This window comes from Euprymna scolopes, chromosome 46 (assembly GCF_053919585.1).
Source record: "Euprymna scolopes isolate OS-2025 chromosome 46, ASM5391958v1, whole genome shotgun sequence".
Taxonomy (NCBI): domain Eukaryota; kingdom Metazoa; phylum Mollusca; class Cephalopoda; order Sepiida; family Sepiolidae; genus Euprymna; species Euprymna scolopes.
In genome coordinates this window covers 52,219,605-52,246,504 of record NC_136527.1, presented here as the reverse complement: position 1 = coordinate 52,246,504, position 26,900 = coordinate 52,219,605, and the positions used below count along the sequence as shown (strand labels likewise).

General features: G+C 33.9%; 1 long non-coding RNA gene across 1 annotated transcript; it reads left to right on the top strand.

Annotated features, from left to right (window-relative positions):
* Positions 1-10,783: 10,783 nt before the first annotated feature.
* Positions 10,784-22,566, top strand: LOC145270441 (uncharacterized). Its single transcript, XR_013865358.1, has 2 exons — positions 10,784-10,878; positions 19,253-22,566. It is a non-coding gene; the product is annotated as an uncharacterized LOC145270441 (long non-coding RNA).
* The last annotated feature ends 4,334 nt before the right edge of the window (positions 22,567-26,900 follow it).

Genomic DNA, 26,900 nt, shown 5'->3' with positions numbered 1-26,900 from the left:
TGTAAGACTTGGAACTTGACTAATTTTAATTTCATAAATTTCAAAGTTTATTTACAATTCCCTGAAAAAAAAACTTATCAAATAATTATCCCCAGATTAATCTTTTACTTTTTCCTGTTTATTTTTTAATATTTGTTGACAAAAACTTGTGAATTTCATTGAAAACAAATTCTGTACTTTCACCTAATAGTTTACGGTTTTCATAAAAAATCATTCATCTTTTCTAATAAAAAATTCTATTTACAAAATTAAATAGAACTGTTTTTTGCCTATGTTCTTAAAAATATGAGAACCATATAAGTTTTCTTGAACAAAAAACGTACTTTCACCTAACAATTTGCGGTAAAAAAATTAATCTTTTCTTGAAAAAACACAATTTTTGTTGATAAAAATTGTCAAAATATATAATAAAAGTAAATAAACAATATATATTCAGTAAATTTTCAGTATATTTTTATTTTTTCTTGTTTATTTGTTTTGAAATTCGTCTGCATCTGTTTCTTTACTCGACTCAATCCGGTAACTGCCAGTTGAGCCTGAACAATAATTGACAGAAAATCCCGAGGATCCAAAGTCAAATTCTGAAAAAGTACTAATAATCCAATACAGTTATTTTTTATGAACATTTATCCCCAACTTTCTTGTTTTGACAATTTGAAATTAATAGCAAACGATGTCATAGATATTAAGAAGGCAGTCAATCCTCGTTTGCCTTGGTTAAATGAAATCAGTATTATAAACAAGGTGAAAATTATATGCTTTCAGGAGACAAATAAATACAAAATCTTTCCCTGTTGTTTAAAAAACCTGGAAGGCAAAGTTGAATGCATTATTCGATATTTTATCACGTTCATGCAACCTTCCCATTTTAAGCTGTGGCAATACTAATGTAAAATGCATCAAATAAAATTGCCAGACTAAGCACATCATCTGCTTTCTGAAACAGAAATTAAGTTATTTTTGTTTTTAATTTATTGTGAAGGGGGAAAAACATAATATTTAAATTATACAAATGTTAAAATAAATGAATTTCTACAGTTAAAATAAATATTGAAAGCCATTTTTCCATTTTATTTGACGTGTAAAATAATTTTTAATTTAATCTTTTAAACTGTGTTTTTAATATTTATAAAATCTGATATTTCAGGTTCCTGTGGACGACAGTGAATATTTAAAACATCAGAGAGATAGAATAGGGACCAAGGGTACGTTCCAGCTCAGACTAACAGATAGAACTGCCATAAAAAATGTAGAAAAGAAGGAGAAAGATAAAACCAACAAAAGAATATGAAAATATCCTCACCAATAGCTTGAACATCATATGTTCAGGATGATGTTTGTTTCCATTCCTACTCCTCTATTTCAACTGATGAAGAAGAAGATTATAAATAGTCAAATAGTCTTCTCAAATGACCTTATAATTTAACAAAAATTCCAAGGTATTCTCTTGAATTGGCCAGGAATGGTATATCATCTAATCTTGGAGTCAGCTTTGCCAATGCTTCCCTCTTGGATATGGCCCTTCTTATAGCTAATATAGGTATAAAAATATCTATATGGATAAATGCAAAATTGATAGAGCAAAAGCTAAAATAAAATGAAATTCTATGAAAAACAAAATGAAAATGTAGAGAATCTTGAATAAATATTTGACACACAGGATTCTTCCTGATATTGCTGCAAATTATACTGGCTGATGGTTTATACAAGTTTTTAAAAAAGCCAAAGGACCTGAACACCACTTGACAATCACAAAGGAGATTCCAAAGTAGAGTGAATATTTGACACAGAGGTTTCTTCCTAATACTGAGACAAATGGTAATGTTCTGACGGAGTGGCTGATGTTTTACACAAATTTAAAAGTGTGAGCACTATTAAGGCTCTCCTTGTTGACAATAGAAATGCGAATACTGGCTGGTTATTTAACTTTAGAAAAAAATAGAAAGAAATCTTCACACTATTGGTTGCTCCTTATATCAAAATGAACGTCCATTCAAAACTCTATTTAAACATGTAGATGACACATCAAAATGAACTTCCATTCAAAACTCTATTTAAACATGTAGATGACACATCAAAATGAACTTCCATTCAAAACTCTATTTAAACATGTAGATGACACATCAAAATGAACTTCCATTCAAAACTCTATTTAAACATGTAGATGACACATCAAAATGAACTTCCATTCAAAACTCTATTTAAACATGTAGATGACACATCAAAATAAATTTCCATTCAAAACTCTATTTAAACATGTAGATGACACATCAAAATGAACTTCCATTCAAAACTCTATTTAAACATGTAGATGACACATCAAAATGAACTTCCATTCCAAACTCTATTTAAACATGTAGATGACACATCAAAAAAGTACTACTACATTCATTAATTCACTGGGCAAATAATGTGCAAATGATTGCCATAATTTACCCCAAATATCTTTTTCAACTGTCGGGAATCCTCTGGGATTTCATTTTGGAATGGAAGACCAAAGATTTCCCTATGAATATACAATTGCTATTTCCAGACGTAAGGTGTCCCTATATTTGTATTGTGGAAAATTGGTCCGTTAAACCGGGCAAGATGCTTAACATTGCCTATCAGGCTCATGTGGCTATGGACTGGTGGGGCAACCCACAGAATCTTTAACCAAACTATATATTTTGATAAATTTTATTGTTGATGTTTATGACATTTGTTGGTTTGACATTAAAAAGTAACAAGTTCCAGAATAAACGAAGTCATATTTATGAAATGATTAACAGAATTAGAAAGCAACCTATTGAGAGTCAGATTAAATTACATTAATAAATATCCAATTAATGCCTTTGCATTATCCTGTGAAAATGCTTTAGTTTCAGTGGTGAATGTGATGAACCTATAATATATTAAGACAGTACAGATAAACTTAAACTCAAATTATTTTATATGCTTTCAGAAGAGGAAAGCAAACAAAAAAAAAGACTGAAAAAATTACAGTGATCAACTTTAAAGCTGAATGGAGTTTGTGAGCTGCCAGTTAAAGTAGACATCTCTGTGGTGTTTCTCATTGAGAACGCAAACGCCGAGTTTGTTTTAAAACTTTATTTAGGCGAGAGCCGACCGCAAGTATCTACATGCTGTCTCTTGTTGCACAGCCCGTTTTTTTGCCGGTGTTCCCCCTATTATCGTCCCCTGTGTACCTACGTACATTACATCTCCCCCCCCCCAAAAAAAAAGAAAGGTCCATTTATCATGGAAAAAGGTCAGGGTAGACTGCCCTTGTGACCCTTTTGTGGTCGAGGATTATTCTGCCTCAGTATGTGACCATTGAAATCCCCCCTTTTTTTAAGTTAAGAAAAAATAAAAGGTAATTGTTCAATCTTATGTCAATCCGGACTAAAACGATTCGGTGGTCTTATTGTACGGCCCGATCGTCGTGGCAGGGCTAGTGGGGTATGCTCACTCACTTCTCTATCTGGCTGCTCATAATCGGGCGAATTCTCATGTGTCAATGGAGTCTGTGGATGTGTGTATTTTCTGTTACCATATCTGGGGGCATGTTTAGTTCCGTGAAAATGCGTTCTGGATTGTTTTCACTTGGGGATTGAGGTGCTGGCTCGGTGATACAACGGCGAGACCTGATGTGATCCTGATGATGACGAACCAACCGGCCATCCTGCAATCTGATTAGAAAGGATAAAGGAGATACTCTTTCCAGAATGTGACCAGCCAACCACATGGATCCGGAACCAAAGTTCTGTGCAAATACTGCTTGGTCTTCATCAAATGAACGCATCTGGGCAGATTTGTCATGGTGAAACTTTTGACATTCTTGGTTGTTATATACAACACTTGAGGTGGCGGGCTTCATACGATCCAGATTGGTGCCCAATCTTCGCTTCATCAACAACTCTGCCGGGGTAGACCCCGTTGTTGTGTGAGGCGTTGTCCCGTATGTCAGCGGAAAACGGGATATCTTTGTTTCCAGAGTTTTTTTAATACCGTTTTTAACCAACCCAACTGGTAAGGGTAACAGTTGTTCACCTTTTTTTCGATGTCAGCATCTATCCCAGGCCACCATACATAGGTCCGGACGAGGACTTCATCTTGACTATGCCAGGGTGGCATTGGTGAAGCTCGTCCAACAATCACTGCCTGAGATGGTGGGGAATTACCACTCGTGAACCCCACAGCAGGCACCCCCTTTCAAAACTTAGTTCGTTTTTACGAGCGTGAAATTGTAAATACGGAGCATCATGTGGGAGATTGCACCCTCCATGTTGTGTGGCTTGAACAACCTTAGAGAGGATGGGGTCTTTGCGTGTATGAGCACAAATGTCAGTCGAGTCAACGGTGGAATTGTCCAGGTGATCCATGAGATGTATAATACAGCCTGGTGTTGGGACATCTAACGCTTCCTGCAGGGGGAAACGACTCATTGCGTCGGCAGTGACGATGTGTGAACCAGGCCTATATTCTATCGTGTAATCGTAAGCACTCATCAACAGTGACCAACGTATTATTCTTGGTGGCAGGGTGTCCAATGTTGGCTTTGTTGGGCTAAAGAGGCTGATAAGTGGCTTATGATCCGTAATGATACGGAATGCACGTCCAAATAAGTAGTGATGAAACATTTTAACCCCAAAGATAATACTCAGTCCCTCCTTGTCCAACTGACTCTAATTTTTCTCAGCCGGTGACATTGTTCTCGAAGCAAAAGCAACAGGTTTCTCTGAACCGTCGGCAAAGATGTGCGACAAAACAGCTCCGACACCATATTGACTGGCGTCACAGGTCAGTACCAGTTCCTTCTTCAGGTCATAGTGAACCAGGACATTTGTGGTCTGCAATGCATCTTTGGCTCGCTGAAAAGCTGTTAATTGGGGGGTGCCCCACGTCCAAGAGACATCTTTCCGCAGTAGATAATAGAGGGGGCCCAACTTATCTGCGACGTTGGGGACGTACCTAGCGTAGAACTGGAATAAGCCCAAGAAAGCCTTAAGTTCGGTCACATTACGTGGAGCTGGTGCATCCCGGATGGCACGGATATTTTCTGCTGTAGGGTGAAGGCCTTCGGAGTCAATCCAATGACCTAAGTAGGTTACGGAGGGTGCCATGAACTGGCACTTGTCCAGACGAATGCGGAGACCAGCTTCTGAGAGTTTCCCTAACACTCGGTCAAGGGTGATCAAGTGTTCCGCGTCTGATGATCCTGTAATTAGTATGTCGTCCTGATAGCATACGGCATGTGGTTCATTTGCCAACAAATTGTCCATACAGTGTTGATAGATACCAGGAGTTGATTTTACTCCAAAACTGAGGCGGTTAAACCTGTAGAGACCCCGTGGTGTATTGATTGTAAGGTACTGCTTTGACTTTTCCTCTAACGGAACCTGCAGGAACGCTGATCTCAAGTCAAGCTTGGTGAATTTCTTCCCCTGCACCAATTTTGCACGCAAATCATCAATCCTGGGGATAGGGTACTGGTCGAGATTTGAACATTTGTTTATTGTAGTTTTCTAATCTCCACACAACCGTATTGTTTGGTCAGTTTTGACAACTGCTACTATAGGGGCAGCCCATTCTGAGTACTGTACTGGTTCGATAATACCCAGAGACTCTAGTCGATCCAGCTCCTTATCAACCTTTTCACGCAATGCAAAGGGCACGTGTCGAGCCTTGCAGAATATGGGCTTTGTTTTCGGGTCAACACTAAGTTTTGCTGTGAAACCCTTCAGTGCGCCCAATTCATCCTTGAAAACATCGGGGTATTTTGCAATAATGTCTTCAATTGCAGGTGTAGCATTTACTGCTTTCAGCTGATGGATGCGTTTCCAGCTGAGTTGCACTACTCGTAACCAGTTTCTACCAAGAAGTGCAGGGCCAGAACCAGGAACAATCACTAATGTCAGACGAAACTGTCGGCCATCATAGTCTACCGACACTTGACACGTACCACACGGCGTGATATTTTCTCCCGTGTAGGTTGCTAGTTTCTGTGACATAGGCTTAAGTACCGGCTTATCAGGTTCACACCATAGTTTTTCAAATGCATTGCGGCTGATCAATGAAAGAGCAGCTCCGGTGTCGATCTCCATCTCGACATTGCGACCATTTATGCCCACCAACACTATCAGGGGCTCGGTTTTGCTATTTGCTGGCAGGTTAAACAGCCTATGCACCGAGGCGCAGTCGCTGCTTGTATCTTCGTCTACTGGTTCTTCACTGGTGACCTTGTGGGTTTTACGATTTCCAGCTCTATCGTTGTACTTCCGGGTCAAACAGGCTGGCGAAATGTGACCGGTTTTGTGACAAAAATTACACGTTGCTTCTTAGAAACGACAGGAGTCGGGTAATGTTTTCCGTTACATCGGAAACATGGTCTTTGTTTTTGCCTCCGTAGTGGAGTAGGCCGTTCAACCTGGTTGACTTTCGTCTGTATTGTAAAATTGGACGTTGAACAGGCTGCCATGTCACTAACATTCCTGTCTGCACTTTCCATGGCAAGAGCTATCTGTCGAGCATAAGGAAATGTTAGTTTCTTCTCGGAAAGCAGTCGTCGACGGATTCGGTCATCCATCAATCCAACAACGAGCAAATCTCTCAACATCTCTTCTATCGTATTTCCAAACTCACAAAACTTTGTAATTTTTTTTTAAATGAGCAATAAAATCCGAAATGGACTGACCTGGTTGTTGGCGGCACATGTAAAAGTTGAATCGCTCAACAATTACGGACGGTGTTGGGTTGCAGTGCTCTTTTAACGAGAGCGAGAGTTCCTCATAACTTTTGTCTCTTAAGCTGTGCGGCGTAACGAGATCCTTCAGCAGAGAAAATGTTTCACCACCACAAACAGAAAGAAGGACGGCCTTTTTCTCTCCTTGATCTTGTATTCCGTTAGCCTCGAAATAATACTCCAATCTTTCTGAGTATGTGTCCCAATCACCTGCACTCGGAAAGAATTCATCGATTTTACCATAAGACGTCATGTTTTTAAAATGCGTGTGTGCAGGTAGAAATATGTCGCTGTTTAATTTCAATTAAACGCGATGTTTTTCGGAGAAAAAGTTTAAATAACTTTCCCCTTTATGAGAAATGATCTCATCCTCGTCGCCATGTGGTGTTTCTCACTGAGAACGCAAACGCCGAGTTTGTTTTAAGACTTTATTCAGCCGAGAGCCGACCGCAAGTATCTACATGCTCCAAAACCGGAAACTGCACCCCCGTTTGTCGCTGTTCCCCCTGTTATCGTCCCCTGTGTACCTACGTACATTACAGGGGGTGTCGTCTAATAGAGTAGCAGGAGTTACAGGAAGGTCGCCTTTACTAGTCTTAGCATGATTTCTCACATATACTGGAGCCGGTTTTGTCCAAGACGATATCAAGAGGAGGATTTACGGTATATATGAGTAGCGTGTCATGAGAAGTCATATTAGTGGCAGTGCAAGGTAGCGATCTAATTGAGTGAAGAGTGTCAGGTCTTCCCAATTGGACAGGTTCATGTTGCTCGAGTGTAAGGTTGTTTGGATGGCCTTCCATAAAATTCCATTGAGTTTCTTAACCTGCCCATTACCTTCAGGGTGATATCTACGAGTTTTCGAGATAGCAATACCTTTCCGGGGTAAGTAATCTCTAATTTCACCAGAAAAGAAGTCTGCAGCCCTATCACTATGTATCATAGTAGACATACAACAACTTGAAAATAGCTGGATTAGACAGCAGATAATGGTTTTGCGTGTCATGTCTTTACAGGGGAAGGCAAAAGGAAAGCAAAAATACTCATAAATTATGATGAGTATTTCTTAATATGCGAAGAAGTTGGTAGTTTACCCTTGAAGTCAATGTTTAATCGTTGAAAAGGTAGAATAGCCTGTACGAGTTTTGCTTTGTTACAACTGGCAAATTTAGGCTTTAGATATTGGCATGATGAACAAGAGTCAGTTATATTTTTAACTTGTTCCAAGAGTATGTGAGATTCCTTGATCTGATGAAGTGGTTGGGCCGTGTAACACCAGAATGGCATAGTCTAACATGCAAATCGCGAAGGTCTTGTAGAGCGTGAGTTAGAGCAGAGATGTAAGAGAATGTGTCAGCAGCTGCATCTTCTATTCCCCAATGCTAAATTTGAACTGTATATCCTACTGTTGTCAAACATGAAACTAATGCTTTTTGGGTCCGTAAAGACTTTGAAGTGTCTTCCGAGTAAAATGTGTTGCCACGTTTGCAAAGTTTCGACAATAGCAGCAGCTTCCTTTTCAACAACATGATTTTTAATTTCGTTCGGGTTTAGCGTCCATAAAAATAATGCAACAGGTCGACCTTGTTGGTTTATTGTAGCAGCTATGCAGTAATTACTTGCATCTGTTTCTAATTCAAATTCCTTATCTTGGTCAACTGTTATTAGTCTAGCATTTTTAGATCAGTCTTCAACGTTTGAAAAGAGTTTAAGACAGATGGGGATAGTGGAAACTTTTTGATGTGGTTGAATAGCAGTATTTTATCAGAGAAGTTTTGTATGAATACAAGAGCATTCCAATTACTCGTTTTTGAGATGCGAGATTTAGAGGTGGTGACTTTTCGATGATTTGTTTCAGATTTTGGTAGTCAGGTGCAATTTAATTGTTTTGGATTGTGTAATCAAGTAAAGTGATTGAGGTTTCTGAAATGACGATTTTACTTTGGTTCAGCGTGATTTTGTATGTTTTTGCGACATCATAAAATATTTTGTATGTTTTTGCGACATCATAAAATATTTTGTATGTTTTTGCGACATCATAAAATATTTTGTATGTTTTTGCGACATCATAAAATATTTGGCGATTGTAGTTGTGCTCTTTTTTTTATCCTTCCTGCATATTGTGACATTGTCTACGTAGACAAAGATGTCTATGAAATTCTCCTTCTCTATAATGTTATCGATACAGGCCGAGTGTTGTGAAGATATTACACCATGCTACATCGTCAATCATTTTATTGATGTTAAGCATAGGATAGGCGTCAAGTTCTGTAAATCTATTTATGTTATCACTGTAGTCGACGACCATTCTTTTTTGTGATTTTCGTTGGAGGTCAATAGAACTTGAGCTCACCAAGGAGATATAGAGGACTCTATTATGCCTTCTCGCAACATCCTGGTAGTTTCCTTTCTTATTAATTTGTTGTCAGCAATAGTGTGATGACCAGCTTTGGTGCATTAGGAGTTGTACGTGGAAAGAGATGAGAAAAAAGAGGAGAAGGGATCAGACCATTGCATAGATATCTTGTAGTGTTAATATAGGTAGTGTCGAGAGCTGTTATCGTGTTATAGTCCATAACATCTCATTATTTGTAGTGTTAATATAGGTAGTGTCGAGAGCTGTTATCGTGCTGTTATAGTCCATAACACCTCATTATTTCATAGATCGCTGCTGAAATAGAGTTGATTAAGACAAAGAAGTTTTGCGAGTTATTTTCAATTTCGTCATTGTTTGCGGTACGTATATAGTTTTTGAAGGTTAGTTTCCAGTGTTTGTATACTTTCTCCGAATTCAGAGTAGTGGATTCCACGGCAAATATGTCAGGTGTAGTAGTTTATTCATTTCGTTGTTTTTCTTTAATTTGAAGTTAATAAAATTGTAGTGATGTGTAAAGAAGAATGAAGTAAGAGAAAACAGGAAAACGTTTGATAAAAGTTTTATTAACTTAAAATTAATACACGTGTTATGACTATAATCGAGTTTAGATGGTGGAACAGCTACTTCCGGCCAAGGGGGATAATTACAATATTTATTATAGCTAAGGAACCAAGGGTAATTTAAAAAATAAATAAATAAATATTAATATCATTTATTTAAGAAATTACAATATATTTTTTTAAAAATATTATTCCCCAAATAAGTAAATTACAATTCAGAAATTGGGGTCCTTTTTTTACCAGGATTAGACAGTATTTTGCCAATCTTGTTTGTAGGAATATGTCGGATTACCCATATATATAATCAGAAATTAACGATAAAGTTTTGTTTTTTAAGAAAAATGAAAATAAATTTCGAAATCAATTAAATTAAAAGTATTGTTTAATTATCAAATAGTAACGTTTTTCTATTAAATATATATACACACACATCTATCTCTCTCTCTCTCTCTCTCTCTCTCTCTCTATATATATATATATATATATATATATATATATATATATATATATATATATAGAGAGAGAGAGAGAGAGAGAGAGAGAGAGAGAGAGAAAGAGATATATATATATATATATATATATATATATATATATATATATATATATATATATAGAGAGAGAGAGAGAGAGAGAGAGAGACGTTGTTTGTTTTTGTTTTAGCGATACGTTTTTGAATGAATTCAATTATTTACGAAAGTGCATATATATATAAACTCTACTGCTTTGTTAAGTAAGCCACTTATAATTTTATATATATATATATATATATAATGAAAGCGATTTCGAACTTTATTTTCCCTTTTAAAATATTTGTTCCATCAGAAAATAAACGAATATTTTAAAAGTGAAAATTAGGTTCGAAATCGATTTAATTACAAATAGCTTACTTACAAAACAGTAAAGTTCCAAGATTAACTGTTAAATCGTCTTTTTAATAATTTTTTTTTTAAATACAAATAAATTATAGTAATTATAAAAGTGTGTGTGTTTTTTTTTAACAGCTATCTATTTTGTATGAATTATGTCCCTTAGTTTAGCCCCTTCAACAGTTATCTCCCTTGACCGACATTTTTTTTCTTATAGAGTTTCCCCTGACTCGACACCGGCAGCTCGACCGGTGTTTTTTCTTTATGTGTAATTGTAGTCAGCAGCCTTTTTAGCTCCACATTTCTCTGTCTTTTATCTTCTGTTGTCCTTCGTCGTTTTAATCATCTCCGGTAAGAAACATTATATATCTCCTTCTTTTTAATATTTTTAACGTTTTTTATTATTTCATCTTAACTACGAACTTTGTTTATTTTCTTTACCCACAAGTCCGGCCCCCTTACTTCTAGTTGTGTTGTTCATTTCTTTACGCAAACGACTCCCTATTCAGCCTTTTATAACTTCTCGTTTTGTGTGTGTGTTTTTCTCTCACTTTTCTTTTTTTTTTTTTGACGTGTTAATTACGCATACGACTTCCTGATTCTTATCTTTTGTCTTTGTGTTCTTAACAATATATTTTTTTTGTTTTTCTTTCATTGTTTTTTTTTTTACCGTATCTACTCTCAATATGAGTGCGTTAATCAAAAGGGTTAAAAATAGAAACAAATCGAACTTACTAAGGGAGATAATAACTTCCGATGAATGCCGGAAAAATATCCAGTAAATAAAACGTCGTTTAGTAAATCGTTATTTGTATTTTAAACTAAATATTTTATCGTGGTTTATTTATTTATATTTTTTATCATTTCATTTAACTTAATATGAAAATGGATAATACACTTTAAAATACCAATTATTAAATGGAATTTATTATTTCCTTTTCTTTAAAAACTCAGTTTTATTTTTATGGATACATGTGTCCAGTGACATCGATATGATGACTAAAATCGCAAATTATTGTCTTTTTAAATGAAAAAAAAAACGCATGAATTTCTGTTTGCTTTTTTATATAAAAAAAATAAAACATTGTAGATGTTAACAATTAAAAATGTTTTTAATATTTCAGTAACATTACGATAAGCAGTATTCATTCAATATTTAAAAAAAAATAATATTAAAAAATATTTAATGTGGTTTTAATGGTAACAATTATCACAAAAATTTCGATTACATGGTTTAATGACTGTTTTTCTCTAAAAAAAATATTCAACTTCATTTCAAGCCATGTGTGGCACTCTGTTCATAAAAATCAGTAATCTTAAACTTCATGCGATTCCCACGAGGTCCTCATTTAGCCAAGCGTACATAAGTACGTGACAAGAAAACATTTACGTTTGAACGATTTGAATTAATATTCCTAACACGTATAAAAATAAATGTTATTTCATCTTAATAAATTTTATTTAGAGTTCTTTTTCAAGTGTCGTTATTTTCCGAAGTTATTTCAATATTTTTATTTTATGCATGTGAGGATGTGCCTTGGCGGAAACATTCTATTAATCTGTGATCTTGTTAAATTTACTTTTAACAGTTTTGCAGATGCTCTACTACCTTTGATTTCAAGAGATTCCTGCACTTGCAACCTTGGTCCTAAAAATTGATAGATGCTGATTATGAATGTGTGAACAAAGAGTCACACACGTAGAAGTTAACTTTAGACTTTAATCTTTCAAAACACATTGAAGAAATAATCGGAAATACATAAAAATATGATAAGTCGGCTTTCTAAACTATGTTCACCTGTTATCAGTTTCCGGCATTAAATTGCATGTGCCACGAATTAGAGAATTAATAAGGATGAAGCTTGTACTCTTTTCTTTCTCATGTAAATATTAAAATATTTAATAAAATTGAATATTAATTTTATCCGTAATGATATTCACCAAATAGATCGGCTCTATTTTGAAATTATTTTTTTTTTAATTTTCCTCTTTAATTTTATTTTCTGCGAACTTGCTCTTCCGTTCGTCATCTTGAATGTTAAGTTGAGCTTGTAAAGTCAATCACATTTGAAAAATCGTTTCCTTTATAAAAGCAGATAAAGTTAATCGAAAGCAGATTATAAAACAAAAACGTAAGTATTACTACATGGCGCACGTTGTGTATTTTTTATTTTCATCTTTTTTTCATCGGGTTATTATCGAATGGTCACTAATCTATCAGATTTTGTTTTCAATACTTAAACATTTTTAAAAAAGTATGTAATTCGGTGCTTATGCACTTATTGAACCGTGCTATTTTAAATAGTATTTTCGAGTTATATTTTAAAACCTTTGTTTATCTTCTTCAAACTGCAATTAATAATTAATCTTTGTTATAATTTTATTTTCTGCGAACTTGCTCTTTCGTTCATCATATTGAATGTTAACTTGAGCTTGTAAAGTCAATCACATTTGAAAAATCGTTTCCTTTATAAAAGCAGATAAAGTTAATGGAAAGCAGATTATAAAACAAAACCGTAAGTATTACTACATGAAATTAGTATCGATTTTTGCGCATTTTTAGAATACGTTAAAATTGTAAGGGAGATAACTACTTTTACTAAATGAATAATCCTAATGTTGATTTATCATTGAATACTTTTTGATGTCGATTGCTTTTTGTTTTTAATATTGACTTAAACATAAAAAACTTTTCGTCGTTTACCAAAAAAAAAAATAATTTTATAAATTTTATGTATTTTTAATTGTTTCATGAGTTTAAAGTAAAAAGTTTTATCTTTTGTTTTTTTCATTTTTTTCAGCGGATTATTTTATAGTTTTTCAGGTGTGCTAAAAACGAATATATACTTCAAAAGTGACGCAGAAAATTACTTTTCATGAGGAAATTACTTTTCAAAAAGTGGGAATCAGTTTTTTTCGAAAATTCTCCAACAATAAAGTAGGCAGATCAGAGTTGGGCTGGGGACCACCTTTGCAAAATTTTGCAAGATCGCAACCCCAGCTCTGATCAGAAGTCAAGAAACACGAGGCTAGGAGACCAACCTGTGCGTCTGTACTCTTATTATCGGCAATAAATAATGTCCACTGAAAGTTTCCGTCATCTAAGCAGACCCTGTCCCAATCCTTTAAATAGTTAGTAACAGTCATTCATATGCAAAAACTTCCATCAGAAGCAGCAGCAGCAGCAGTAGATATAAGCACGAGTCAAACGTCACCGGTTTTTAGTCCGATCATCAACCTCCTCAAGTCAAGTGAGTTTAACTTTTTTTCCTCACATTTTCTATATAAATGTTATGTAAAATAAGAAACCACTTTCTGGACACATGGTGATAAGTTTTTTATTTATTTTGTTGGCCTGCCTGAAAGCCATTTTGGTTAATTGTTATTTATTTTTCACCTTAACTTTAATATTACAACTTTTTTAGGTTTTCGAATATCACATTTAAATTTGCTGCAAACGAAAATGGTCACTACTGATAACATAAGGAATTACACGTATTTATATACATATTATACTTTATTTTTGTTCTTAAATATCCTTGTGTCTTTATTGAAAGAGGAAATCAGAAAAGAAAACGAAAAATATTTTTCGCCCCAAAACAAAGGAAAAAATTGACCCATTCCCTAGGTGGCCATAAAGTGGGTGCTCATTTACGTTTTATTCATATTTAAATCTGATCCTTCACTCTTTTAAAAAGTAAATTTTTAATATCATGAAAACTATTTCTCTGCACCAGTTTTTGAAGTACATATTCGTTTTCTGCACTCTCCAAAAAATTTATAAAAGTCGTCATTGTAAAGGATTGCGGGGGGGGGTTGGAAAGATCATTAAACGAAGCAATAAACCTTAAAAACATAATCATGACTCTTAAACAAATTACAATATTACGTTTTTAGATGAGGAATGATTCTTTGTATGATTTAGATTATTAAGACTACTGGTCTCATCTTGAGTGTTATTTATTATGCAAACATTGTTAAAATAACACTTGTTATTTATTATGCAAACATTGTTAAAATAACACTTGTTATTTATTATGCAAACATTGTTAAAATAACACTTGTTATTTATTATGCAAATATTGTTAAAATAACACTTGTTATTTATTATGCAAACATTGTTAAAATAACACTTGTTATTTATTATGCAAATATTGTTAAAATAACACTTGTCGAATATTTACTTACAGATTATGATAGTACACTTTAAATTTAATTCTTTTTTGAAAAGTAAAGATGACATAAAATTAAACTATTTCGTATTTTGGGGAGCATTAACTGTGATAGATGAAAATATTGGAATTATTATTAATGGGGCTTTCATAAGTGGATGAACTGCATTTGTCATGTGCTCAGCTTGACTGAGAAATGACCTTTTATTTACGTTTCCACTTTTTCGACCATATTTTTCTCTCACGGCATATGAGTTAAAATACGTCTGACTGCTGTCGTTTAAATTGTGTCTTATCCTTTTTTTCTGCCTTTTTCTCTTCTCTTTCCCATGACATCAGTATACGCACACTTGCTTTATTTGCATATGTGCTAAGATGGCGACTGCTTATATTTTCACTAGCCAGCTATCCTACAGCTGCTTCTGATGTTATTCAAGTGTTATTTTATTATGCAAATAAAAATAACACTTGAGTGTTATTTATTATGCAAACATAACATTTACTTACTTGATTGTGATAGTACACTTTAACTTTAATTCGGTTTTGAAAAGTAAAGGTGACATAAAATTACATTATTTCGTATTTTGCGGGACATTAACTGTGATAGATGAAAAGATTGAAATTATTATTAATGGGCTTTCATAAGAAATGGCCTTTTATTTGGTAAGCTAGAAAGGAAGTTAACTTCTAGCAGTAATCTGCACAGCTTACACACCAAATATTCAAAGTCACTGGCATTTTGGTTTCGAATCTTACTGATCAGTTATAGAGATGAGAGTATGTAATGAAACTCTTGCACTCGAACCATGCATTAAAAAAAAACTCGCATCTGCACATAATCTGATACCATCGCAAGAACAAATTTAGAAGGAAAGACATAAAATATGATTATTTTAGGTGGATACAACAACCATTTAATCGAGTGATTTCCAACAACGCTCTTCAGTGTGTTTAAAAATATATCACTTGCATGTTGTACATCTCTGTCAGAAATGCCCTTTTTGCATTTGTCATTTTCATCACCTGCGTTACAACTTTTTTTTAGCTCCTGCCCAGATATGGCAACAGTATTCCATCCTTCGACGTACTTGGCTTTTATATAGATAGAGAATTGCATCAGTAGTGAGATATCTTCTGGAGCGGTAGAAGGATCTCACCATTTTCCCAGCGTCCTTGGCAACAGACTTGATGTACGTGTTCCATTTCAGATCAGGAGTAAAGGTCAAACACAGAAGCTTGTCAAAACATGGAGTCTCCCCAAGACGAGAATCATCCATTTCAATTGATGCCAGATGGAGATCAGAGCATTGATCATGTAAAGATAAAAGCTTGGTTTTGAATGCATTAAAAGTAACCAGCCACCTCTTCCCCCACTGTACCACGTGCGCAAGATCAGAGGAGAGAGAATCAGAGAGAACTTTGTCATTTACAGCCTTTGATGTGTTGTCATAGATGTCTGATTGCTGTCTTTTCTCATCGTGTGCTGTCTTTTTTCTGCCTTGTTCTCTTCTCCTTCCCGTGACATCAGCATGTGCGCACTTGCTTTATTTGCATATGTGCTAAGATGGCGGCTGCTTATATTTTCACTAGTCAGCTATCCTACATCTGCTGCTGATTTTCTCACATTAGCACCATGCACGTTATATTACAAGAACATGTGTTTTGGGATAGCTGAATTATATAAGCAGCATGTAAAGAAAATCTGAGTATTATATCTCTAATTTCTTTCATAATTTATTCCAGCTGGTAAGACCCTTCTGGAAAGTTGTTTAATCCAGGTAGTTTGAAAGTTTAAGAAACAAGGCCGATAGCCATTAGTTGCGTGCTCTCGTGTAATGAATGAATGCATGAATGTAGGATTGACAAGAAATTCTTAAAGATAATTTGTTTAATCCAGAGATTTTTAAAGTTGTTTTAAAAAAAATAGATTATTTTAGTTTTTCAATAAGTGTGATTAATTATTAATTTTTCTTGGTGTTGAATTGTATGTTTCATTGTTAATTCTTCTTGTTATTTATTACTACTGCTGTTACTCTCTCTTTGCTATTATTATGGACTTTTATTTTTCTTCTGCTTATGACTGAAGGAAGGCTTGTGTCCATGGAAATAAAGTAAGGAATTGTTACCCCCCTCTTGTTTGTATGAACTTTTATTTTTCTTTCGGCTATGAGTAAAAGAACCTTTATATCTATCTTTTAGATCCCTAGCCATGTGTTTGTTATGAAATTTAGATACATTTCAAATGTTACCTATGATAATCATCTGGGAGGATGTAAGCAAGTAAACTTTCAATCCCCTTCCTAATCTTGAGGTCAAAGAGGATAAACTAGTGATTGTCACAAGGAGGAGATATGCTTGTTAGTTTTATTTTGATATAGAGCACCTTATTTTATGAGTAAAAGAACCTGTGTATCTAACTTTTAGATCATGTGTTTGTTATGAAATTTGGATACGTTTCAAATGTTACCTATGATAATATTCTGGGAGGATGTAAACAAGTAAATTTTCATCCTCGGCCTCATCTTTAGGTCGACGAAGATAAACTCCTAGTGATTGTCACAAGGAGGAGACATGCTTATTAGTTCTATTTGGATATAGGGCACCTTATTTTAATTGGTCGCTAAAAGGACATAATTTCTCAGAGTAGCATGAAAAAAAGCTTATCAATAACTGATATATATGAAATATTGCAACTGAAAAATCCCCTAAAATCATATGAAAGTAACAAAAATTCCTTCTCTTCTCTACCTGCATTTGTAAAACGGCTTTGTCGATATATGAAGAACAAGAGAAAGAAAAGGCAATTAAGGATATGCAATAAAAATTGACACACACAGTTGTAGAGTGATATGATCACTGTTAAAATGGGCCAATATTCTATGAGATATTTTGTTATTGATATTCTTAGCTAGTATGGATTGAACAACATATGTGCAATGTTGATTGCTGGCGGAGTGTAAACTTCTTTAATTTTTGCCTTTTTCTCTGGGCTATATATGTGACCTGCTTTTTGCAAGTGAGTTCATCTTCAATAGCTACACGCGTGATATAGTTGACCTTTCTACCACTGACAATATCAATACTGACAAACAGACCCGGTGACGATCAAGAATTCTACTACAAGGCTTAAAACTTAACTTAAAAGAACTCTTCAAAAAAGAAAGCCATAAAACGTTTCTTTATTTCCTAAAAAGAGCAAACCTTTACAATAAAATATAACTGCCATAAAATAACACACTATTCCAAAATATTACTCGAATATACCCAGCGAAAATCGACTTTGAAAAAAATTTATAACCGTATTAAATGGCCCAAAGAATGTTGATAGACTTCAGAAGTATTAAAAAAGTTCAAATAATATATACAGCATTAATTGACCCAAAAACAATATTTTTTTCTTTCATTTTTGTCTTTATGGGATGAAGTATAAATTATAAATGGGAGAAGAACGGTGAAGATCAAGCTGGCTTTAGAATCCAGTGCATAAATATAATATGTAGTAATAAATAGTGATAACATCTTAAAACCAATAAATTCCTAAAATTCCTACTCGTATTGTCTGCTAGAATCTGTGCTGCTATGGTTAGAGTACTTGGTAAAATTCAGTTGTAAGTTACTCGTGAACGTTGAAGTTTCAATCTTCAGTGAGATGGAAAATAGGATTTAAAATTATCTAATGGCACCCTTTGTTTAAAACATGAGAGTAGCATGGTCTTGTGTTGCTCGTGATGACTGGAACAATTTCGAAACAACAAACACTTCAAAATTATACTTAAAAAACCCTACTAAATCCCAGAAAAATCTGCAACAAAGTAGCATTATCACATAACCGGATAGGAGACACTTACATAACTCACTCTACATACTAAAAAGTGAAGAACCTTTCAACAGTATACCATGTCACAAACCTTATACAGTGAAACACCTTTTACTTGATTACTACTTGATTGATGACTGCTATGACCTCACACACATCCGTCAACACTACTACAAGGCAACAAACTTAAAAGAACTCTTCAAAAAGAAAGCCCCAAAACTTTTCTAAATTTCCTAAAAAGAGCAAACCTTTACCATGAAATATAAATGCCATAAAATAACAAACTATTCCTAAATATTACCCGACTATACCTAGCGAAAATCGACTTTGAAAAAAATTTAAAACCGTATTAAATGACCCAAAGAATGCTGATAGACTTTAGAAGTATCAAAGAATTTTATATAGATTTATGCGTTCAAGAGAAAGATTCCAAGTTCAACAAAATACACCTGAATAAGATCGGAGGTAACATAGAAACGTTGTGAAAATAACACCCAAGATGAAAACAGTGTTCTGAAGAATCAAAATGAAATGATTAATAAATCTTCATCTCTAAAAATAAAGAATGTAAAAAATGTAGTTGAATATTTGAAAATAGAACCAAATTAACAAACCAGTATTGATTAAGACTATGCATATTTTGTTTTGAATTTCATTAATAATAAATTTATATTTATGAAAACTAACATAAAAAATTAAATTTCACGAAATTTTCATATTTATTTTATATTTCCAGAATTTGTGCAATGAAAACAACTTCATTACAGCATCAGAAGGAAATTTCGTCATTGGAATTTATCACACTATCCACTGCATATATTTTTTGTGGAATTATATGCAAGCAAACATGGGAGACAAACATCATTCTTGTGAAGTATGTGGTTATTCATTTGCATGGAAGTCACATTTGTTTTCTCATATGAAAACACATATGGGAGAGAAACCACATTCTTGTGAAGTATGTGGTTCTTCTTTTGCACAGAAGATAACTTTGTTGAATCATATGAAAACACATACAGGAGAGAAACCACATTCTTGTGAAATATGTGGTTCTTCTTTTGCACTGAAGGCAACTTTGTTGTATCATATGAAAACACATACAGGAGAGAAACCATATCTTTGTGAAGTATGCGGTTCTTCATATGCACGGAAATCAAATTTGTTTAATCATATGAAAAAACATACAGGAGACAAACAACATTCTTGTGAAATATGCAGTTATTCATTTGCACAGAAGTTACATTTGTTTCGTCATATGAAAACACACACGGGAGACAAACCACATTCATGTGAAGTATGTGGTTCTTCTTTTGCAGAGAAGTCAACTTTGTTGAGTCATATGAAAACACATACGGGAGAGAAACCACATTATTGTGAAGTATGTGGTTCTTCTTTTGCATGGAAGTCAAATTTGTTGAGTCATATGAAAACACATACAGGAGAGAAACCACATTCTTGTGAAGTATGTGGTTCTTCTTATGCATGGAAGTCAAGTTTGTTGAGTCATGTAAAAATACATACCGGAGAGAAACCATACACTTGTGACGTATGTGGTTGTTCTTTTGCATGGAAGACAAATTTATTGACTCATATGAGAACACATACGGGTGAGAAACCACATTTTTGTGAAGTATGTGGCTCCTCTTTTGCACAGAGGTCAACTTTGTTGAGTCATATGAAAACACATACAGGAGGCAAGCCACATTCATGTAAAATTTGTAGTTCTTCTTTTGCACAGAAATCAAATTTGTTAAGTCATATGAAAACACATACGGAAGCCTTACATAGTGATATGGGACTAGAAGGAGAATGTGGCAACTCTAGTTAAAATAAGCATCCTGGTTGGTGCTGCTCTAACAGAGCAGAGAGGGAGAAAATACCAAAATACCAAGGACTTCTGTACGACATGAAAAGAAACTGGAATCTTAAGAAGGTATCAATCCCACCAGTCATTATAGAAGCAACCATGCTAATGAAAAAGAATTTCAAAAACTATCTGGCGAATATACCGCATGAACCAAGTGCAAAATAAATACAAATAATAGCACTTAAAACCCGAGGAAAATCAAAAGAAAAGAGACAAACCACATTGTTTTGAAGTACCTGGTTCCTTTTGACAGAGGTCAGATTTATTTCATCATATGCTAACACATATAGGAAACAATATCTGATGATCTTCCATAATAAGATAAAGGATCTCAGCATGACAAGTGTAGTTTGTACAACAGAGAAGTTAGTTTGGGCCATTTGACATTTGCTAGAGGATGGCTACTATACAATGAAATACAATGGATTGTGTAAATATATCCACATCATCTCTAAAATGTTGAATATTGAATGCTGCAGCAAGTCCTGGGAACAATATTTAGTTGAACAGAGTGAGAAAAATATAACGAAATACCAGGGTTTTATGTACGAGAGAAAAGAAACTGTAATCATTAGAAAATCTATATTCCTGTAATTATAGGAGGAACTTAAATCAGACAAAAGAATTTTAAAAATTACCTGGCAAATATACCTGATGAACCAAGTACAAGAGAGATTTGTATAAAAGGAACATTTGTTGTGTCATATGTAAAAATATACTGAATACAAAAGAACTTTAAATAAAAGATATCTATGTATCTCTTATAGAGAACAAGTGTGAGACCCAGGTAAGGACCCCTTTGGTTTATGAGTCTTTCGACTTATCAGATTAATTCGACACTTTTTAAAACTTCCAATTCAAAAAGTAAACATTCTATTATGAAAACTGTCAACTCCAAAAGTTACACTTTGTTTTCAAAATGTCCAAATCCACAAGACACCCTGTTATTAAAATTATTAACTCCACAAGTCGACATTTTGTTGTCAAAACTATTACATCCACAAGCAGACATTCTGTTGTAAAATCTATTAACTCCAAAAAGTGACATTATGTTGTCAAATCGTTCAACTCCAAAACTCAGTACTTTTCAAGTTTACTTGTACATACCTACATACGTAACACATTTCTTTTAACTCGTCCTCTATTCTGTACATGTCTTTTCTTTTAGTTCATCTGTTTCTTTAGCATAGAAATGGCGACATTCTGCATCGCTACCATGACCGTTATCCATAAAACCCATTGCGTGTAAAGATTTTGGTCTTTCTTTCTATTTTTTGTTACACAACCGACCCTTTGAAGCATGAACATATGCTAGCTAAGTAAGTTTCGATTTTTCCTACAGAGTAAAATAAGAAAAACAAAAAAGCCATATGTGGCTTTTTTCTCAGGAGAGAACAGTATATGATCGTTTGATTTAGTCAATTATTTTCTTTAAAAAAAACAAATTTTTTATTCTTATGTAAATCTTTAAAATGAAAGCGCATACAACTTTTATGTCGAGGTCATATCTTAACAGTTTTTATGAAATCAGCTTTAGACAAACATGTAAACAACAATTTTAGTCCTTTTTTCTACTTTTTGTTACACAACCGACCCTTTGAAGCACGCACAGATGCAAGCCAAGTAAGTTTTGATTTTCCCTACAAAGTAAAATAGGAAAAACTGAAAATATTTTTGTAATGTAGCTCTTTTGTTTATATGAAATCAGCTTTAGACAAACATATGAACACACAATTGTATTGTTTTGAAATTTTGTGAATGTCTGGCATCTGGTAGTATTTTCCATTCACAAATGATAAAATTTGAAAAAGTTAAAACCATATTTTGGTATTCTTGTTATATGTGTGTTTGTATATTGTAGTGTGTGTGTTTGTATTGTTGTTATATAATAATTTACTTTTAAAAGAACGTTTTTATTCTCGTGTAAATCTTTAAAACCACCCAAAAGAATATATAATATAAATTATTTTTTACTTTTAAAAATTTAATACATCTCAATAAAACATCTATTTTATATCAAGTATTCATGTCTAAATATCTGCTTCAGGTTTTAACCTTTTGTCATTGCTGTTTTCATGTATATGTTTATTGTGCATGATATTTTAAATCCGAGGAAGATTCAATAAGTAATGACGTTGACCCACTTCTTTCTGTCTGATCTAGTAGAAATGTTGCATATGCAATGATTTATATCTCTATGAGTTGTGGCAAATTACAACTCTAAACTAATTGTGGTTCCTGATTTACAAATCTTTGAAATTAGTTAAGTAAGAAATGGAGCCTCTCAAGTGCCATGCAGTGATCAGGTGTCTTATTTAAAATCACGCACACCATGAGAAACTCGTGATGAAATTAGAAATGATGTCACATCATATTATTCTTGTAAAACGTTATTGTGAATTCCAATATGTCATGAAATCTGTAGCAGCAACAGCACATAGACTTGGTTGCCCTCCATCTGTCATTGATGAGGCAACTCTCAACCATAGTGAGGCTACCTTTGTTGAAGATCCATGCTTGACTATTTGCCAAATCGCCTAAAAAGTCAGGATAAATGCAGGGTTTGTGAAAATTATCGGATGAATTTCTTGGTTGCTCACAACTTTCCAGAAGCAAAAACGCGTCGATTACCATTCTGTACCAAAACAATATTCACTGTAGGTTTGTTAAACCGGTATCCACATTTACAGGAGCTTATTATGCTTTAGTTTTCAGGAAATATAAGTAAACTGTAAAAATCAAGATGTTGGGCCAGATCAGCAAATATCCCCCTGCAAAATATCACACTGATGCAAAACACACATCGTTCGAGATCAGAAGTGCAGACATCTATGAAATCCTCTGCCATGCACTTACTCTGCATCACCTTGCACCATCCGATTTTCACATTTTGAAGCCAGAAAATTGTTTTTGAAGGGGAAGCGTTTTCCAGATTATGCAGCTTTTACAAATGCTATCTCCAGAGATGCATTAAACGATACAAGCAATGTGTAACTCTGTGATGTTCTTATCTAGAAAAACAAACTAATAACTGTTGCAATTTTTGTTGTTCTACTTATATTACAAATTAGACTGGCATTATCATTTAGTGTTGCAGCATCAGGATATCGAGAAAAAAATCAACAATTATAAACTGATTAGCCATATACAGCTTCGGTATAGATCGTAAGTTGTGTAGAAGTTATAGTTTGTGGGATTGGTTTATATTTATGTGAATGAATCTTTCTACTTAGAATTATCGATCGATTATTATTGGATTAAAATATTTTGTATGGGATGTACTTCTACTTAGTTACTTGCAACTTCTCTCATGTCTAAATCATTTAAACGTGCCCAACCAAGTCACCAGCAATATAACATTTGGTGTTAGATCATTTCTTAAACTCTTTTGTTAAAGTAGCGAAAACATGAAATAAAATTAACAAAATGTTAGACATTTTCATTATTTTAACTAAAGTTAACAAAATTGTGTGGGATTTTTTATATTTATGGGAACGAATTTTTTTACTTGGAATAATTTATCGATTATTATTGGATGAAAATACTTTGTGTGGCATGTACTTCAACTGAACTGCTTACACACTTTTCACTTTTCGTCGAAATCAATTGGTTTGGAAACATTAACAAAACTGCTCGTGTAACCATGCCCATCCAAGTCATCAGCGATATAACATTTGGTGTTCAATCATTTCTTAACCTCTTTCAGTTGTTCGAGGAACGAAAACATGAAATAAAGTTAACAAAATGTTAGAATATATATTTACCTTTATTTAACTTTGGATTAAAAAGTTTTATTCTGTATTTTTAAAATCTTTTCATGTACATACGAAATTTGCCATAAAAATTTGTTTATTTTTCAATGACCATCGTTGGTGAAGAATGCATTGTGGCGGGCATATTTATTTTAAAGAAAACAAATTCAACATCAATGCATATTATGGTCACCAGTTAGCAAGTGCTAATTAAAATATACACATTTTTTAAAATGAAAAATTGAGGAAAACCAAATGTTGCAACAAACATGTTTATATCTACAAAAGTCGTGTTTGGTTAATTGAAGATGAACACATTGTGAAGTACTTATTTATTATAAAGAAAATAAATTAAGTATTAAACTGGTTGTTTAAAAAAAACGTAATTTAGCATTAAAAAATTGTGTTTCTTTTTTCCATGGACTATTGCTGGATTAGTTGAGGATGAACACATTATGAAGTGCTTATTTATTATAAAGCAAATAAATGAAGTATTAATGAATATTGCGGTTATCAGTTAACAAGTGATAATTAAAACATAAATAGATTTTTTAAATAAAAAATTGAGGAAAGCGAAATTTTATAAGAAAGCATGTTTATATTTACAATTTTATGAGGATATAATAATTATTTTCAATCATTAAGATTTCTTTATTAAAAGTCGTGTTTTCTACAAAAAGCAAAGTAATCACAAAGCTTTGTAAATGTGTGAGTCAATATGTTCATAGTGTGAATAAGAAAACATGTTTATATTTACAATTTTATAACAAAACATGTTTAAATCAACAATTTTATAACGATATAATAATTATTTTCAATCAGTAAGAATTAGTAAATTTAATTTTTAATAAATGCATGTTTTTTCTCACTTGCGTGTTCGCTTACAAGTCAAAAACTTGTTTTTATCGAGAGCGCTCTTTATTAAAAGACATGTTTGATACAGAAACCAAAGTAATCGCAAAGCTTAGATATGTATAATTCAATATGTTCATAGTGTGAATAATATGCACATGTAAATAATACATGTATGTGAGTGCATGTTGTTTGGTACAAGTTCTTGGGTATTACAAGCTTGACAAATTTGCAAAAATCTGATTGTCTTGCCCAAGGTACTAGTTATATAGGCTTGGTTAATTAAACTTAAAGTAACATTAATGTTCAACAAAATATTTTTGTTTTATAGTCGATTTGCTTATTGTGCCTGACTTGCCGTTGTACTGACCAAAGATTTAGGCCACAAAAGCAAAATTAATACTACCATTCCCTTTTGCATTATATTAAACCTTCCTTTCCCTTCAGTGAAAAAGAGACAATTCTGATTCTTTGGCCTTCCTCTCGCCGGATGGCCCTGCTTGCTGACTCGTCCCCCACCGCCTGCTATCGTCCAGAGAGACGAGGGTAGGTGTGGGTGTCCTTTTAACTACAACAGTCAGAGAGTTTATGCGACTAAGTCCAGTACGCACGCGTTTATAAAAACTGCTACATAATGTATCTTCCCAATGTTTCGCAGTGTTAACTTAAAAATAAAATAATCATTCAAGTTAGTATTTGTGTTGTGTCTTATTCATATGAGATAACAGCAACTATTTACAATGGTGACCCCGCCTAAAGAACACTGCACCTCATCAAAAAAACTTTACACTAAAAAATGAACAACGTAAACTGGACTCGTACCGAAAAGAAATGAAACACACTTTGGAATCTTCAGGAAAATACAAGTGATTACTCATTTTCGTCGCAAACGGTTCAAAGAAAACCTTCGACGTAAGTACAACAATACTATATTTTCCCCCTCCTTCCTAGTCAACACACACACACACAAAAAAAAAGAAAAGATATACACATATATATATATATATATAAAAAAGAAAGGAAGAAAATGGAAGAATCCAGTGTGCAACAAATAAACATAAAAACTCCTGAATTTATGGAAACGGCAGTAAATGGCTGGTTTTCCATTCTGGAAGCCCAATTCCACCTACGCAACATAACAGCTTCAACAACCAAACTTTACGCTGTCATATCATCACTGCCTGCAGAAGTGGTAGCTAAAATACCGATAAATATTTTAGAAGGCAGGAAATATGAGGAACTAAAATGCTCCTTAATTGAGTCCCACGAAAGGACCAAGCCGGAAGTGCTCGACAAACTAATGTCAACTAACACTATAACTGGCCGCCCTTCCGCTTATCTTCAAGAGATGCTGTCTATTGCAAAAAGAATAGGTATTGGCGAAGAGATTGTTCTTCATAAATTTTTACAAGCCTTACCCGCAACAATTTCCCCGGTCATTGCCTCACAGAAAGAATTAAACCCATCTCAACTAGGAAAACTAGCGGACGAACTAATGCCCTTGTTAAATAATATAAATGCAACAGCGTTTACCGCTCAGCAATCTCAACATATTGACAAAAACAAGAGCAACGTTCGGATACCGATAGGTGTTAAACCATTTTTCCCCGAACAAAGGACAAGGATATGTAGAGCACATATTTACTTCGCGGAACAAGCCAGAACCTGCAAACCCTGGTGCAAATGGCCAGGGAAGCGAAACATAAAAATGTTACCAAGCTCACGCCCACCCACACCCACACCAAGTGACTCGGGAAACTAGTTGCGCGAGCCATGTCCGTCCCCTTGAGTTCGCAACTACTACAAGTCAAAGCAAGACTAGGGACAAAAACATTAAACTTTATTGTAGATACAGGCGCAAGTATCTCGATAATACCAGCAGCCATGATAAACGGTGTCACATTACACCCAAC